Source organism: Lactuca sativa, chromosome 4 (genome assembly GCF_002870075.4).
Source record: "Lactuca sativa cultivar Salinas chromosome 4, Lsat_Salinas_v11, whole genome shotgun sequence".
Lineage (NCBI taxonomy): Eukaryota > Viridiplantae > Streptophyta > Magnoliopsida > Asterales > Asteraceae > Lactuca > Lactuca sativa.
The window spans coordinates 219,726,878-219,744,854 of NC_056626.2; positions in this window are offsets into that span (position 1 = coordinate 219,726,878).

A 17,977-nucleotide genomic window follows, 5' to 3' on the forward strand; every position below is an offset into this window, starting at 1 on the left:
TCCTATAAATCAAAACTACAGTACTACAATGATTTACCCATTACATTTTAGTGATAACCTCACTTAAACTTTAATGTACAAACTATATTTTGTTAAAAGATAGTTACACTTGGGAAATTACACACTTTTACATCAAACGAGCATACAAAACAGTTAAGCCTTGGTAGAGGGCTAATTTAACAGAAAATATAGGTTTTTCTGAGAGATTCAAACTTTTACAAACACTTACATACATTTACAACTCATACTTGCGACAGGTTCAAACGTTTTGATAACAAACATCGACACTAAAATACTTATGAATTCACCAGCTTAATGCTGATAAACTCTTGCAAGATAACTTGTATTCTCAGGTCATCAGTAGATAGGTACCGATGCTAGCTTTTGAGAAGATGGAGCGCATTCAAGACTCATCATATTATTTTGATTTACATTATATTTTTGGTGTCTAAAACTGTACAGAACACGCTTGTATTAAAATTTTAAATTTAATGCAATGGATGATGTTGTTTGCTTATTTACATTTACTGTGTTGTGATACTTTACATGACGTCCTCCGCCCCAGAACGTTTCCGCCATTCTTGATTTTGGGGTGTGACAGATTGGTATCAGAGCACTGTTTATAGTGAAGCAAGTATATCAACCCATAAATGATATACTAAACTATGAACCCATTTGGGATTAAAACACTCTGACCAAGAGTCTATACTTTAAATACTAAAATAGTTAATTAAGTATACTAGTCTGCATTCATACTAAAACCAGTGTCACAATGACAAGAACAAAAGTATTACGATTGTTAAATATCACAGGTAAGCTAGGGGATGTATGGTCAGTCCTGGGAATGGCATAGCCTGATCAACTATGCTGGTCCGAGGAGTGATTAGCATATGCCCTAGAATGGATGCGATGTGTTAACAAGTCTAAAAACTTACGAACAATACCACAGGAAGATTAATAGAAGTTAAACTTTGAAATACTATAGGTGTATTTTGTACTACTAGTTACACGTATACTATATTCTTATACCTCTCTTCTCGCGTAGATCTAAATGGCTGGATTCCAACACGGCGACCCATACTTTCCAAATGAAGGCAATGTCGGGTGGATCGATGAAGAGCCCGAAGATGAGCATCCAATCCCTTTGGATGATCACCTCGCAGAAGGCTTTTCTAATGGATCCGACTCTGAGCCTGAAGTCAACAACCTACCGCTCGTAGGTCAAGCCCCGGGCAACAACCCTTGGCCAGCATTTCCAGGTCCTACTCCCTTGTGGGCAAACAACTTGATTCGCTGGAGTAATGAACAGAGTCAACCCTTACCATACTTTGGGGACCGAAGCTTTTACAACGTCAGCGATGGTGGCTCTGCTGACCGAGCTCTGCCTGTCATTATCCGCAGAATAGCTCGTAACGTTGAGCAAGGTCGAGCAGCCATCGACCGTATCGTAGAGATTGATGCCAACTCTGGTGTCAACACAGTCCGTATTCGTCGTCTTGAAGAAGACATGGAACGGACCCGGAGAACCAATGAAACCCTACAACAACATCGTGTTGCCTCTCAAGCAGAAGTCATGGAACTTCGAGCTCGTCAAAGGGCTCATGAGCGACACCTTCAAGAGGTGGTCCGTCAAATGAGAGACCTTAGGGTTCTCCCGAGGAATATTCATCGCCGTTAGATAATGTCAAGTACATCATTATCTTTAGGGTTAAGGATTAGCCTTTAACATCTGTGCTCTAAGTAGTACTTGTCTGTAAATTATTCCTAACTTTCAGTACTCTAATTAGGAATCTAAGAACTGTCAAACTTTTCTATATGGTATGATGTAAGACCTACTGTTAGGTCGATTTTCCTTGAACTTATTACATCAGTAATACCAGTATTATTGAAATCTATCTAAAATGTGGGAAAAATCTATACACTTGTGTTTTCCTACTAATATTTCTTGTTGTGATTTCAAATACTCATTCAACTGTTGGGCTATGGTTAGTTAGTCCATGTGTCACTCTCACGTTGCTTACAAATTGATTCTTACCATTTTTCTTACCTTTATAAACTTATAGCTGAAGGATGCCTCCTCGCAAATCTCCCAGGAATAATCCTGCACCACCACCTCCTCCGCCTCCGGTCATCGATACTGTAGCCCTAAATGCTGTCGTAGCTGCAGTAGTGGCAACTGCCATGGCTCAGTATCACTCTTCTGATGCCAGCAGAGATGGAACCCCTGTTAACTCCATTCCGGTTGAAACCCCTGTGCGCTCGAGAGAGTGCTCTTACAAGGATTTCACCAACTGCAAGCTGAAGTGCTTTCATGGGACCGGCGGAGTCATTGCCCTCTCGTAATGGTCCAAGAAGACTGAAGCGGTCTTCGAAATTTGTTCATGCCCTGCTGCGAGCAAAGTGAAATACGCCGCATGCACCTTTGAAGGAAAGGCCCTGACGTGGTGGAACGGCCACGTTAAATCTCTAACTCTCATCGTAGCCAACGACATAGGCTGGGAAACGATGAAAGACCTCATGATTGAGTAATACTGCCCGAGGGGCGAGGTCCAGAAACTAGAGCAGGAGCTTTGGAGCCTGACCATGAAGGGCACCAATATTGTTGCTTATACCGCCAGATTCAGCAAACTGGTGGCCCTCTGCCCTAATATGGTTCCCACTGAAGGGAAAAATATCGAAAGGTACATATGGGGGCTAGTGCCTCCGTATCAGGGGAATGTTCTAGCATCAAACCCCGCTACTTTCGACAGTGCCAAACGACTGGCACAACGACTCATTGACCATGGGGACAAAACCCCTACAACAACAACAACGCTAGCCATCTCAGAACCCTCCAAACCCGCTGACACAAAGCGGAAACTCTATGAGGAAAGGAAGAAGACGAATCGAGCTTCCAAAAAGTAGCAAATTGTGGCGGTACATGCTGCAATAACCCCTGTTGCTGCTGCTACTACTGCTCCGATAGGACAGTATGCTGGAGGTTTGCCCAAGTGCAACAAATGCAACTACCACCACAATGGCCCCTTCCATGAAATGCAGTGCTCTAACTGCCACAGGAGAGGACACACGGTCCATTTCTGTAAATCTCCGGTGAGACCGATCGCCCAAGTCCCCGGCTCTGGCGCGAGCCCGACCTGCTATGGATGTGGCGAAGCAGGCCACTATAAGAGGGACTGCCCCAAGGTGAAAAATGTTGGCGGAGTAGGGAGGGTACTAGCTATAGGTCACGGGGAAGCAGTTGCTGACCCGATAGTGGTGACTGGTACGTTCCTCCTCGATGACTCCTATGCATGCATTCTATTCGATAGTGGAGCAAAGCGAAGCTTTGTTAACCATAAATTTGCCCGCATGCTTAATCAACCACCGCACGCACTCAAAGAACTATTCACAGTAGAAATGGCTAATGGAAAAACTGAAAGTACGAGTAGCATATATTTAGGTTAAGCCTTCATCGCGTCGACATCATGTGCTACGAGAAAGCAGTCCGTCTAAACCTTCCGTCTAACGAAACTCTTATAGTCTACGGTGACAAACCCGGTGCAAGTCTTCGCATCATATCAAGTATTCAAGCGCATAAGTATCTGTGTAAGGAATACCATGCATTCCTTGCTCACTTTGTCGACACGAGCCTCGAAACGAAATAACTAAAGAACATCCCTGTAGTGAGCGACTTCCCCGACATTTTCCCAGAAGAACTACCCGGGTTTCCTCCGCAACGACAGGTCGAGTTCAGAATCGACTTAGTCCCAAGAGCTACCCCAGTAGCCAAGTCGCCCTACCGCTTGGCACCAGCGGAGATGCAGTAACTCTCTGGTCAACTTAACGAACTGCTCAGCAAGGGCTTTATAAGACCGAGTTTCTCACCTTGGGGAGCACCGGTCTTGTTCGTTAAGAAGAAAGACGGATCATTCCGTATGTGTATTGACTATAGAGAACTCAACAAACTGAAGGTCAAGAATCGTTACCCTCCGCTTCGCATAGATGACCTATTCGACCAACTGCAAGGGGAGAACTATTTTTCTAAGATTGATCTGAGATCCGGATATCACCAGTTATGAGTGCTAGAGGAGGATGTGCCGAAGATAGCCTTCCGAACTCGTTACGGACATTACGAGTTCGTGGTGATGCCATTCGGATTGACCAATGCGCCTGCAGTCTTCATGGATCTGATGAATAGAGTATGCTGACCTTATTTGGATCAGTTCGTCATCGTTTTCATTGACGACATCCTGATCTACTCCCGAAGTAAGAAAGAGCATGGCGATCACCTGCGACAAGTTCTAGAGATATTACGAAAAGAGAAGCTTTATGCGAAGTTCTCGAAATGTGAATTTTGGATCCGGAGAGTCGAATTCTTAGGACACGTGGTAAGCAAAGAGGGAATCCACGTGGACCCAGCCAAAATTAAAGCCATTGAGAACTGGTCAGCAGCCAAGACGCCTACAGAAATTCGCCAATTTCTAGGTCTCGCTGGCTACTACCGCAGATTCATTCAGAACTTCTATCGAATAGCGAAACCTCTTACAACCCTAACCCAGAAAGGCGTGGCCTTTGACTGGGAAGAGAAACAAGAAAGAGCGTTCCAAACGCTCAAACGAGCCTTGTGCACCGCACCAATACTATCCCTTCCCGGAGGAATAGAAGACTTCGTAGTCTATTACGATGCATCGAATCAAGGGCTCGGATGTGTTCTGATGCAGCGAGGTAAGGTCATCGCCTACGCCTCGAGACAGTTGAAGACACACGAGGTTAACTACACGACCCACGATCTTGAACTAGGAGCAGTGGTGTTTGCTCTGAAGATCTGGAGACATTACTTGTATGGAACGAAGAGCACTATCTTTACCGACCACAAGAGTTTATAACACATTTTCGATCAAAAGGAGCTCAACATGAGACAACGACGGTAGGTCGAGCTACTCAGTGATTACGAATGCGATATTCGTTATCATCCGGGTAAAGCCAACGTAGTAGCAGACGCCCTAAGTCGGAAGGAATATTCTGGTCGCAAAATCAAGTCATTGTCAATAACCATCCATTCACACTTGTCTAAACAAATTCAGGCGGCCCAATTTGAAGCCAAGAAACCTGAAAATGTGACGAGTGAATCCCTCAGAGGAATGGACAAGAATTTAGAAGCCAAGGGTGATGGAGCCTTATATTTCATGGACCGGATCTGGACACCGAAACACGGTGGTTTCCGAGACTTGGTCATGACCGAGACGCACAACTCTCGGTATTCCGTCCACCCAGGTTCAGATAAGATGTATCTGGATCTTAAAAAGCTATACTGGTGGCCTAATATGAAAGCAGAGATTGCTACCTTCGTGAGTAAATGCCTTACTTGCGCAAAGGTTAAGGTCGAGTACCAGAAGCCCTCTGGTTTATTGCAACAACTAGAGATCCCGGAATGGAAGTGGGGTCGGATCACTATGGATTTCATAACCAAGTTGCCCAAGACAGCGGGTGGAATTGATACCATATGGGTCATCATCGATAGATTGACCAAGTCTGCACACTTCCTGCCTATCAAAGAAACCGACAAGATGGAGAAACTGACTAGAACATACATTAGAGAAATCGTACGGCTACATGGTTTGCCTATGTCCATTATTTCCGACAGAGATAGTAGGTTCACCTCAAGATTTTGGGAATCACTACAACATTCCATAGGAACAAGGCTGGACATGAGCACAACCTACCATCCTCAGACCGATGGACAGAGTGAGAGGACCATCCAAACTCTGGAAGATATGTTGCGAGCCTGCGTGATTGACTTTGGGAAGGCATGGGATACTCATTTACCCCTTGTCGAGTTTTCCTATAATAACAGTTATCACACGAGCATCAAGGCTGCTCCATTTGAAGCTCTCTACGGCCGAAAGTGTAGATCCCCTCTGTGCTGGGCTGAGGTGGGTGATACCCAATTAGCCAGGGGGCAAGCTTCCGACAGTACTCTCACCGGTCCGGAGATCATTCGGGAAACAACAACGAAAATCATTCAAATCCGTGAACGATTGAAAGCCTCTAGAGACCGACAGAAGAGCTACGCAGATAAACGAAGGAAACCTTTGGAATTTCAGGTGGGAGACCGAGTCCTTCTCAATGTCTCACCCTGGAAGGGCTTGATACGCTTCGGCAAGCGTGGGAAGCTTAATCCGAGGTACATAGGGCCTTTCGAGATTCTTGCAAGAGTCGGCCCCGTAGCTTACAAACTCGATCTACCAGGCGCACTTCGTAACGTACATTCTACATTCCACGTATCTAACTTGAAAAAGTGTCTATCCGACGATACTCTCATAATCCCACTCAACGAGATCGAGATCAACGAGAGCCTCAATTTTGTGGAAGAACCAGTAGAAATCATGGACCGAGAGGTCAAGCAAACAAAACAAAGTCGCATACCCATCGTGAAGGTTCGCTGGAACGCCAAGCGGGGACCTGGATTCACATGGGAACGGTGAAGATCAGATGCAACGCAAGTACCCACATCTGTTTCCCTAATCCACGAGTGTTTTCTTACTTTGAATTTCGAGACGAAATTCCCTCTAACGGGGGGATGATGTGACAACCCGATATTTCAACTCTTTGTAATGGCCTAATAGGTCAAGTATTGTAAACATTTTTGAGTTAATAAAATTAACTTTGATAATAAACTGTCCAAAAAATGTCTATTTAAATTCTTCTATGTTTAAATATCATTAAACCATGATCGTACGTAAAAAGAACGCCTAATCCGACTTCGTGTATTGAAATTATGATTTTTCCAAGTTCAGCTTAGCAACACACAGCTAAAAACTCGAATCGGAGATCGAGCGACATTTGGCCGGAATGACCTAAACGAGAATCGAAGGTCTCGACAATGGTATTTCAACGGTAAAGAGTCTGGCAAAAACTGACGTCAGATAAAGAAGTTATGAATTTTTAAAGAAATTCCTTAATCACGTCATTTTAATAAATAAATAATAAAAATGATTTCGGAATTTGCCAACGGAATCTAAACAAAAGTTGTAGATCGTAGTCTCACCTTCGCGGGGATATAAAGAACGTCGAAAACGGAGTTCGTATGAAGAAGATATGATTTTTTGAAGTTTAATTAATAAATTATAATTAAATTTAAATCAAAAATCTTGGTAATATCCGAAGGGGGAGTCAGCCTAGGGCCGAGGTACGCACCGCGTACCTTCGTATGCCCCGCGTACTCGAGGCCACGACCTCGGGTCGTCCATGTCGCCTTATGCGAAGCTACCCGACCCTCCGTCCCATCCGACCCGCCCCATCCGAAATACGTAAGCAGTGACGTCCCGTACGCGCCGCGTACGACGACCTTCCAGCCCCCTATAAAAGGGGTGTGAGGGGTTCCGGAAAAATTGCTCATTCACTCTACTTTTTCTTGCGTTTTACCTCGTTTTCCGTGCTCGCACTACCCCGAAGCCCTGGTCATTTTTTCCCAAGTCCCGAGGGTCGATTTTACTCCCGAGATTCCCGAGAATCCCGAGAAAAATCCGTTTCCCGAGACGAAACTCTGCCCGGTTTTCAATCTCGCTATCTTCAAACTTCCAAGTGAGTTTCATACCCCTTTATTCAACCTTTGAAATGCTTTTAAATGTTTTAACTACTTTATGGGGGGGGGGGGGGATACAAGTTAAACACTTATAGTTATTGCTTCGATCACATGTGATTGCATTAATCACATGTGATTAATAACTAGGAAACCAATGATTTTATCACTGTTCAAACTGTTTTAAGTCAAATTGTTTCACAAACTCTTTTACTTATCAAATGCTTTTAGTTAAACTTTGTTTTACTACTTATAAATTGCATGCCCATATATGTATAGATATATAAGTAATATTTAAAGGGCTTAGGAAGGCCATCCGCCCTATTTCCTTTTCGCACACTGAGATGTGGTCTGGTGGGATTTCAGGTGACCATCTGAGGGTCGTTTCAATATTAGTTATATATCATATATACATGTATAGACATAAAAGTACTTCCATATTCATACTTATCAGCACATCATTAGTAAGTTACCATCGGGGTAACACATGATCATACTACTACAATTTCTAGATCAACGAGTCAGTTCCTTCAGGAGTGAATACTTATTACTAAGAGAACATATACAACGATACTAGAACAAGTAACATTATATTGCATATACACGAATACGTTAACAATTATGATCCACTGTATGGGAGGATGTCTTAATTGTCACGACCCGAGTTGTAGCCAGAGTCTCTTGGAGGGAGAGCGTGATTTTGCATATAGATCTATACTGGATTGACTATCCTACACCTCGCTGCTAGCTACAGCGGGACCGACAGGTCTGCTGGTGCCAAACGTCATACCTTATTTTTCGACTATACGTTGTCGTTGTTACCAGTCGATAGTATGGTGCAATTTATCACATGATACCTTAATATAAATCCGGTTTAAGGTAGTTAGTACAGCAGTAGTTCCTATAAATCAAAACTACAGTACTACAATGATTTACCCATTACATTTTAGTGATAACCTCACTTAAACTTTAATGTACATACTATATTTTGTTAAAAGATAGTTACACATGAGAAATTACACACTTTTACATCAAACAAGCATACAAAACAGTTAAGCCTTGGTAGAGGGCTACTTTAACAGAAAATATAGGTTTTTCTGAGAGATTCAAACTTTTACAAACACTTACATACATTTACAACTCATACTTGCGACAGGTTCAAACGTTTTGATAACAAACATCGACACTAAAATACTTATGAATTCACCAGCTTAATGCTGATAAACTCTTTCAAAATAACTTGTATTCTCAGGTCATCAGTAGACAGGTACCGATGCTAGCTTTTGTGAAAATGGAGCGCATTCAAGACTAATCATATTATTTTGATTTACATTATATTTTTGGTGTCTAAAACTGTACAGAACACGCTTGTATTAAAATTTTATATTTAATGCAATGGAGGATGTTGTTTGCTTATTTACATTTACTGTGTTGTGATACTTTACATGACGTCCTCCGCCCCAGAACGTTTCCGCCATTCTTGGTTTTGGGGTGTGACACATGCAAAGTGAAACACAAGAATAATACTAATCTTATATGGCCCCAACACTTTGAGTGTAAATAAAACTCTTTTTATTTAGGCACCATATTGATTACTCATTATTTATGTTTCGATTAATCAACTTTATGCTTGAATTATAACATTAGTTGTCCCATGCTCCAAGCATGTACACTATGGTTTTCCAAACAAGAAGTATGCCATACTCCAAGTACGCATAGTATTTTTACATATGGTCCTCTCTTTATGAAATAGATTAATTTTCAATATTCCAATGATGCTCAATTTCACAATTCCAATCCTTGTTGTAAATGCAAGAATACCAAACTCTTGCCATTTACTGTAATCTGTTAGATTCTAAACTTATATGCAATGATCCCCTTGTAATGATTGTGCACAGAAGTTACAAAGACTTGGCAACAGACATTACAAAGCATTCCAATGGAAAACAATTTCATGGAAATGAAGTCTCAAATTCAAAGTACATTCCTTTGAACATCCTTCTTAGCATTAAGTTCTTTAATCTTACCCAGATTCAAAGAATAACTTCCACCTATGGAGACAATTCCATATTACCATTTTGATCATCACTTCTGAACAGGAGTTGCCTCTTTTCAAAATATGTCAATATGGTCCTTACTCTATACTTCTAATTGTCCACAAGCAACCAATCTTTGGTAAACCTCAGATTGTCCTCAACAATTTTGCTTAATCATTTTAGTCATTTCCAGTTCTATTCCTTTTTCCATCTAAATGCCCTAGGCATTTGGAAAATTTAGAATGGATGAATATTATAGCACATGTAATCAAAAGTATTCCCAAAGCATATGGGACATGATTTTGGTATCAGAGCCTAGATTGGTTTCTATTAAATTGATGCATGGTTGTTTGTTTCTTGCTTGAAAAATTCGAATTTTGTGGATCTGAGTGTTGGACTCGGCGAGTTGCCTTGACTCGGCGAGTCCATTTGGGCACTCGGCAAGTCTGAGCGTCAAGAAGAGCAAAAATCAGGATTTTTTGATATTTATCTTATGGAAACTTGCCTTTATCATATTAGATCAACCCAAATCCGATTTTTTGATATATATGACTGTAATCTTGATTTAATTAAAGATATTTATTAATTAATAAAATATTTAATTTCCTTATGTGATAATTAATTAATTATTTTGATTAGATTGGTAAATTATTTGGCAAGAAATCATAAATAAATCAAATATGGATAATTATGTGATTAATTGTTAATTTAGATTGTTTGTTATTTGATCCTTTATGTTTTGAAAAGTTTAAAACTTGCCCTCAAGTTTTGAAATTTATGTTTTGTGATTAAAAGTTTAATTTAGACAATTTAAATTTCAAACCCTAGAATTTTAAAAGTTAAAAATTCAACCCTATACTAATATAATATTACAAGATTAATATCTATATATATGTATAAATAAAATGCTAGTCTTACCGTTAGTAGGCCTCATTCACGAAGCAGGTCTGTAAGGTGGGTATAAGGTTGCGGCCTATAAAATGGCGCTTAATGGGTGTACACTCACACCCACCGCTTGCTTGGTCGGTGGAGAGTCGTTAGCCGAACGGGTAGGATAGGATAACCTCATACTCTCATTAAAAGTATAATATGAAATACAAAGTAACTACATGTTTTCAAAAATTTCCCAATCCTAGTTACTTTAGGAAAAGTGAATTGATGCAATCCCATGAAATTACACTTTGCATCTTGCTAAGAAGTTAGTGGAGCGTGTGTGGTTTACCGGCACACTAATTGGTTCTAAGCGAAGGTGGCAAAGGGTGATTCATTGTTTATCATAGTTCGATGGAGCGTGTGTGGTTTACCGGCACATCGAATAGATGATCGTTACAATGAAGGCACCATGTGACTTTGCATGGTAATTCATACACGCTTTGTGATCCTCGGTATCCCAGTCACAAACGAGAGGGGCATATCGAGATTTAAACATGCCATTGAAAAGTTTCAATGAATCTCATTCAAACCTACGAATTCTCGATACATTTAGAACTTAGAGTTATGTTTTTCATGGTGGAGAATTAGTGAATTGTCATTCACTTACCTTCAAATTGTTTGCATGTTAGATTACGGCATCCCTTTTCTAATATGTAAATATTGTTGTTGGATCCTAGCCCTAATTTTTCTTATTGAGTGATAATTAGGGATTCATATTCTAATCCATCTTTGTCCTTTCTATTTGTAGATGTTGAACGCTAACAACGCTGCGGCTAGTTCATTCACATTGATGAGCCTTTGTCAAAAGGTCACCTTCGATGGGACGAACTTTAGCGAATGGATAAGATACATTCGCACGATTGCTCGCTATGAGGATAAGGAGTATGTCCTCGATGAGAAGCTCGAGAAAATCAACCCTGAAATCACTACTCCGGCTGAAATGACCGCTTTTGAAACTCATGAGCGTGATGCAACGAAGGTACATTGCATCATGATAGCCACTATGAACTCCGAATTCCAAAAGTCCTATGAGGACATGTACCCGTACGAGATGCACCAAGACTTGTTGGAGAGATACCACCAAAAAGCGAGACAAGAGCATTATGAGATTTTCACTAACATGATTTCCGTTAAGATGGGTCATGGAGAGTCTCTTACCGTGCACTTGCAAAAGATGCAATGGTATGTCGATCGTCTTCGCAAGTTGAATGTTGACTTTGGGGAAGACTTGGCGATCGACATGGTGCTTCACTCTTTGCCTCCAAGTTACAATCAATTTAGGATGACCTACCACATGAACAAAGAAGAGGTCACCCTAAGAAAGCTCCAAGGTCTCTTGAGGGTCGCTGAAAACAACTTCAAGGACAAGTCTGTTGCACCAACTCCCAATCCACCCACTGCTCCTGTGTTGGCTATTCGACAAGGAAGGGGAAAGAAGAGGAAGGCTTCGTCTAAGAACCATCGCAAGGTTAAGCCCCGAGATGGTGCCTCTTCTAGTGGGACCAAATTTGATCCTGCTAAACCCTACCCTAACCCAAAGGAGGCAGAGTGCCACCACTACCACAAGATAGGACACTGGAAGAGAAGCTCCCCAGAGTACCTGCAAGCCATCAAGGAAGGAAAGATCAAGCCGTCTTTCGCAGGTATATACACAATTAAATCTAACGATTCGTCTCATGATATTTCTTGGGTTCTTGATATCGGTTGTGGTTACCACATTTGTTCTAATGTGTAAGGACTAAGAAGAAATAGAGGCGTGGAGTATGGGAGAATAAATCTAATCATGGGGAATAGAAGATCGTCGCCTGTGACCAAGATTGGAGTGTATTCTCTAGTGCTTAGGAATGGTTTATCTTTAGATTTGAAGAATTGTTGCTATTCGCCAGAAATGGCTAGAAACATCATTTCATTTCATGGTTTGTTTAGACAACGTTTTAGATTTTCTTTTAATAATGAGAATGGTTCTTTTTTGGCTTATCTAAATGGTGTCTTTTATTTTGAAGAAATACCGTGTAATGGAATTTATGAAATTGTTATGATTGTTGATAACTTAGGAAATGATGTTTTATGCATGAATTCTTCCAATAGTATGGATAAGGCATCCTTGTGGCATTGTCGTCTTGGACAAGTCAACAAGAAACGCATAGCCCAACTCCAAAAGGATGGAGTGTTGGAGTCATTCGACCTTAGGGAAGATGACACATGCGAGTCTTGATTAGTTGGAAAGATGACTAAGTCACCCTTCGCTGGTACGTGCGAAAGGGGTGAGGGTCTATTGGACCTCATACATACCGATGTGTGTGGGCCGTTTAGATATACCACTAAGGATGGAAACCGCTTCTACGTGACTTTTACCGATGACTATAGTAGATATGGGTATATCTACTTAATCAAGCAAAAGTCAGAAACTTTTGAAAAGTTCAAAGAATTCAAGAATGAAGTGGAGAATCAATTGGGCAGGAAAATCAAGATGCTTCGATCCGATCGAGGAGGAGAGTACCTAAGTCTTGAATTCCATGATTATCTCAAGGAGTGTGGAATAGTTTCACAATTGATGCCACCTAGGACACCGCAGTTGAATGGTGTGGCAGAAAGGTGTAATCGAACCTTGTTGGACATGGTTCGCTCTATAATGATTCGTGTTTCGCTATCTATCTCTTTTTGGGGGTATGCCTTAGAGACTGCCGCCCATATCCTTAACCGAGTCCCTACCAAGAAGGTTGGCAAAACAGCTCACGAGATGTGGACGGGGAAAGCTCCTTCGTTAGTACATATCAAGGTTTGGGGTTGCGAGGTTTTCGTAAGACGAGATACTCACGACAAGCTCGAACCTCGTAGTGAGCGATGTATTTTCATCGGCTACCCACATAAATCCTTTGGATATCTCTTCTGTAGACCGAAGGACAATGTTGTCTTTTTTGCGAGGAGAGGAGTTTTCCTAGAACGAGAACTCATAGTCCAAGGAGACAGTGGGAGGCAAATCGAGCTTGAAGAGATTCAAGAGTCGATAGATGAAGGAACCTCTACCGCTGGCACTCAACCCGAGGAGGAAACTCCGGTTGAACCGATTGACGTATCATTACCTCTTAGATGTTCCAAAAGAGTTAGAGTTCAACTCCACTTGTATGGTTTTCATATTACTACCGAAGGGGACACGTATATTAGTGATAGTACACTAATAAACCTTGATGAACCTAATAGCTATAAGGAAGCCATGGCAGGCCCGGAGTCTGCGAAATGGAAAGAGGCAATGGATAGCGAGATCCAATCCATGTATGATAACCAAGTTTGGAATTTGGTTAATAATGTGCCCGGACGTAAGACTGTTGGGTGCAAATGGATCTTCAAGAAGAACACCGACGTGGATGGAAAAGTACACACGTATAATGCGCAATTGGTTGCGAAGGGCTTTACTCAAACTCCCGGAGTTGACTATGATGAGACCTTCTCACCAGTTGAGAAGATATAGTCTGTTAGAGTGATGATAGCTATTGCCGCATTTCATGATTATGAGATTCGGCAAATGGATGTCAAGACCGCCTTCCTTAACGGGAAGTTGGCTGAGGATGTTTACATGGCTCAACCAGAGGGGTTTTTGCATCTAAAGCATCCGAATAGAGTGTGTAAGCTTGAGAAGTCCATTTATGGACTTAAGCAAGCGTCTCGCAGATGGAATCTTTGCTTCGATGAGAAAGTCAAAGAGTTTGGATTTGTATGAAGCGAAGATGAATCATGTGTATATGTCAAAGACAGTGGGAGTATAGTAAGATTTCGCGTTCTATATATCGATGACATATTACTCATAGGAAACGATGTCCCGACTCTACAAGAGGTTAAGTCCTGGCTCGGGAAGTGCTTCACTATGAAGGACCTCAGAGAGGCTTCCTATATTTTGGGAATAAGGATAGTAAGAGAGAGAAGTAAGAGACTAATATGTCACACCCCCAAACCAGAATGGCGGAAACATTCGGGGGTGGATGACTTCACGTAGTATCACAACAATTGAATATTGTAAAGAAAGTAACACAACCATCATATATATAAAATGAAAACGTATATTGTTGCGTTATACATGTTAACAAAAGAATATTACAATATGATGATAAATGTTTAATGATAAAAACATCCTTTGTGTTCCTTCTTCCAAAAGCTGGTAGTTTACCTGTATCACTGATTCCCTGAGAAATACAAGTGGTTTTGAAAAGTGTCAACAATTAAGTTGGTGAGTTCATGAGTGTTTCGAGTTGAAAAGTATATCCCTTTTTGGTAGTAAATTGGTAAACGAGGTTTTTAGAAAATCCAATATTTTCTTGTAAAATGAAAAGGTTTCCAAAGTTGGAACGTGTTAGTAACTTTTATAAACAAATGATAACAATAATTTTGTAGGAAAATATAATGTAGGAAAACTGCGATGCACATATGAATCTCGTAAATCAATCTTGTTTTATACTTTTTATGTGAGTTTTATAACCATACTAATGACACTAACGGCCTGTAACAACATTCTTCAAGTGTTGCAGTGTTATGACATTTGTCACCCAGACCTGCCGGTCTAACTATAGCTAGTAGTTTAGGTGCGGGATTGTCAATCCCGTATAGATCTATACACAAGTATCACGTTCTCCCTCCAAGAGATTATGGTATATAATACAGGACTTGAAATGCATACAAAAATGTACGTTGAAGTTTAACTATCTCACATTACCTAGTATAAGTAGATTTACAATGAAATGACCTTACTTCTTTTTGAAAGTGTTTTGTTTTTCAAATTGTATAAAATGTAGGATTGACTTGCTAACTATACCCATTATAGTTTTTCAGATAGTATGTTCCATCTCGTAGAATTAACTTAGTGATATAATCGCCCTTGTATACATAAGATGTTTGTATCGATATTCGAAGTTAAAAATTTCATTTATGTTTATGAAACGATACTTTTAACGTGTAGTGTACTTGTATTCCCCCCTAAAACACGAAAAAGAATTGAAAAGTAGGGGTATGAACTCACTCGCTAAGTTTGAAGAGAGGGGCTAGAGTTGAGCAGAGTTTCGATCGCGGATAGTTGCGTCGTCGGGCTCTTCGGGGATCTCTGCAACGTAAATCTTTCGTCGGGGGCTCGAGTGCGGAAACCAAGGCAATAAAATGGTCTCTGGAACAGGGAGAAATGCTGAGAAATTGTGAAGGTGTGCCAAAACTCGAGTTTTATGCCCTCTATTTATAGGGCTGAAGATCCTCGTACGCGGCGCGTACTTCCGGAGTACGCGGGGCGTAGTCAGTATGCGGGGCGTACTTCGGTCACGCGGGGCGTAATAATGTGTCATGGCTTACGACTCTTGGCTAACTAGGCGTAGCTTGGGCGGGCCGATGGGACTCGACTCTGGGTCTAGTACGCGGGGCGTAATCCCTGCTTCCAACTTCTAAATTCCGTAACTTTCGCGTACGAGCTCCGTTTTTCGCGTTCTTTATATCCACGCGTAGGTGAGATTATGCTCTACAACTTTCATTTAGACTTCGTCGGCTAGTTTTGACTTTATTTTTAATGATATAATTTTAATAGGCCGGGCCTCCTAAAGTTCGTTAAAATTTCATAGGTTCTTTATTCGACGTCGGTTTTCGTTTGTCTTTTGATTGTTTTATTACCACCGAGGAGATCTTCAACTCCCGTTTAGGTGGCGATAGTTAAATAACACTCGATCTTTAATCCGAGTTTTTAGCCCTCTACTACTGTTACGAAACTTTGAAAATTCGTAACTTCTTCATACGAGGTCCAATTTGGGCGATCTTTTTATGCACGCTCATCTTTCAACGAGATCTACGACTTTTGTTTAGATACTTTAAGGCTAAAATGTATTTTATTGAGATTCCACTTTTTACGTCAAATTATGTTTTAACGTCGTGTTGTAATTATACGAGTGGTTATAATTTCTTCAATATAACTCGGTTTTGAGTGTTCTTTATGTTTTTGGAAACCTGGGCATGATATCTAATATTCGATGCATCCCAACTTAGATACCTGAACACTTTATTTTCGAGGTTAATTTCGTTGTTTTTAGTTTTCGAGTGTTTACAATGCTTTTGGGAAAAATAGGGTTGTCACATAATAGGACTTAGTCAGAACACTTACTTAGAGAAGGTACTAAAACGTTTTAGTATGGAAAACTCGAAGAAGGGAGAATTACCGATACAAAGTAATGCCAAGTTGAGTAAGACTCAAAGTCCGAGTACCAAAGCTGAGATAGCTGAAATGAGTCGAGTTCCATACGCTTCTGCAGTTGGCTCAATCATGTACGCTATGACTTGTACTCGCCCTGATGTAGCCTTTGCTTTGAGCATGGTTAGTAGATATCAAGGGAACCCTGGCAGAGCTCATTGGATTGCGGTGAAGAATATCCTTAAGTACCTTCGGAGGATGAAGGAATGGTTTTTAGTCCTCGTAGGGAGTGATGACTTGAAGGTGCCAGGGTATAGTGACGCCAGCTTTTAGGGGTGTAAGTGAGCCGAGCTACTCGCGAGCTACTCGGGATCGACTTGCTAAAAGCTTGACTCGAGATCGAATTAAACGAGCCCGAGCCGAGCTCGAGCCTAAATATGAGGCTCGTTTATTAAACGAGCTCGAGCCGAGCTTCAGCTAGTGGGCTCGCGAGCCTAAATGAGCCTAAACGAGCCTATATATACATATATGTATATATATATATATATATATATATATATGTGTGTGTGTGTGTGTGAGAGAGAGAGAGAGTGTGTGTGTGTGTGTGTGTGTGTGTATATATATATATATATATATATATATATATATATAGGCTCGTATAAGCTCGTTTAGGCTCGCGAGCTCACTAAATTGTTCATGAGCCGAGCTCGAGCTCGAGCTTCTTCAAAATTAAACGAGCCGAGCTCGAGCTTGGTTAGGCTCGGGCTCGGCTCAGCTCGTTTACACCCCTACCAGCTTTCAAACCGACAGGGACAACTACCGTTTGCAGTCGGGCTGGGTCTTTAACCTGAATGGAAGAGCAGTAACTTGGAAGAGTTCCAAGCAGGAAACCGTAGGTGAATCAACGTGTGAATCAGAGTACATTGCAGCGAGTGAAGCGTCGAAGGAGGCCATATGGTTGAAGAACTTCATCGGTGACCTTGGAGTTGTACCTACCATAAAGTAGCCCATGGAGATTTTCTATAATAATGAAGGAGTGGTTGCCTTGACCAAGGAACCGAGAGATCATGGTAGATCTCGACATATCGACAGAAAATATCACTTCATCATACATCGTGTAGAAGAAGGACAACTTGTTGTGAAGAGGATATCATCAGAAGATAACCCAACAGATCCGCTTACGAAGGGACTGAGTAGTGTTAAGCACTTGCAGCATGCTAGGAGTATTGGGCTGAAGGATGATATTAGCATAGATTAGATAGTAGTAGAAACATGTAATAGATAAATGTAATTAAC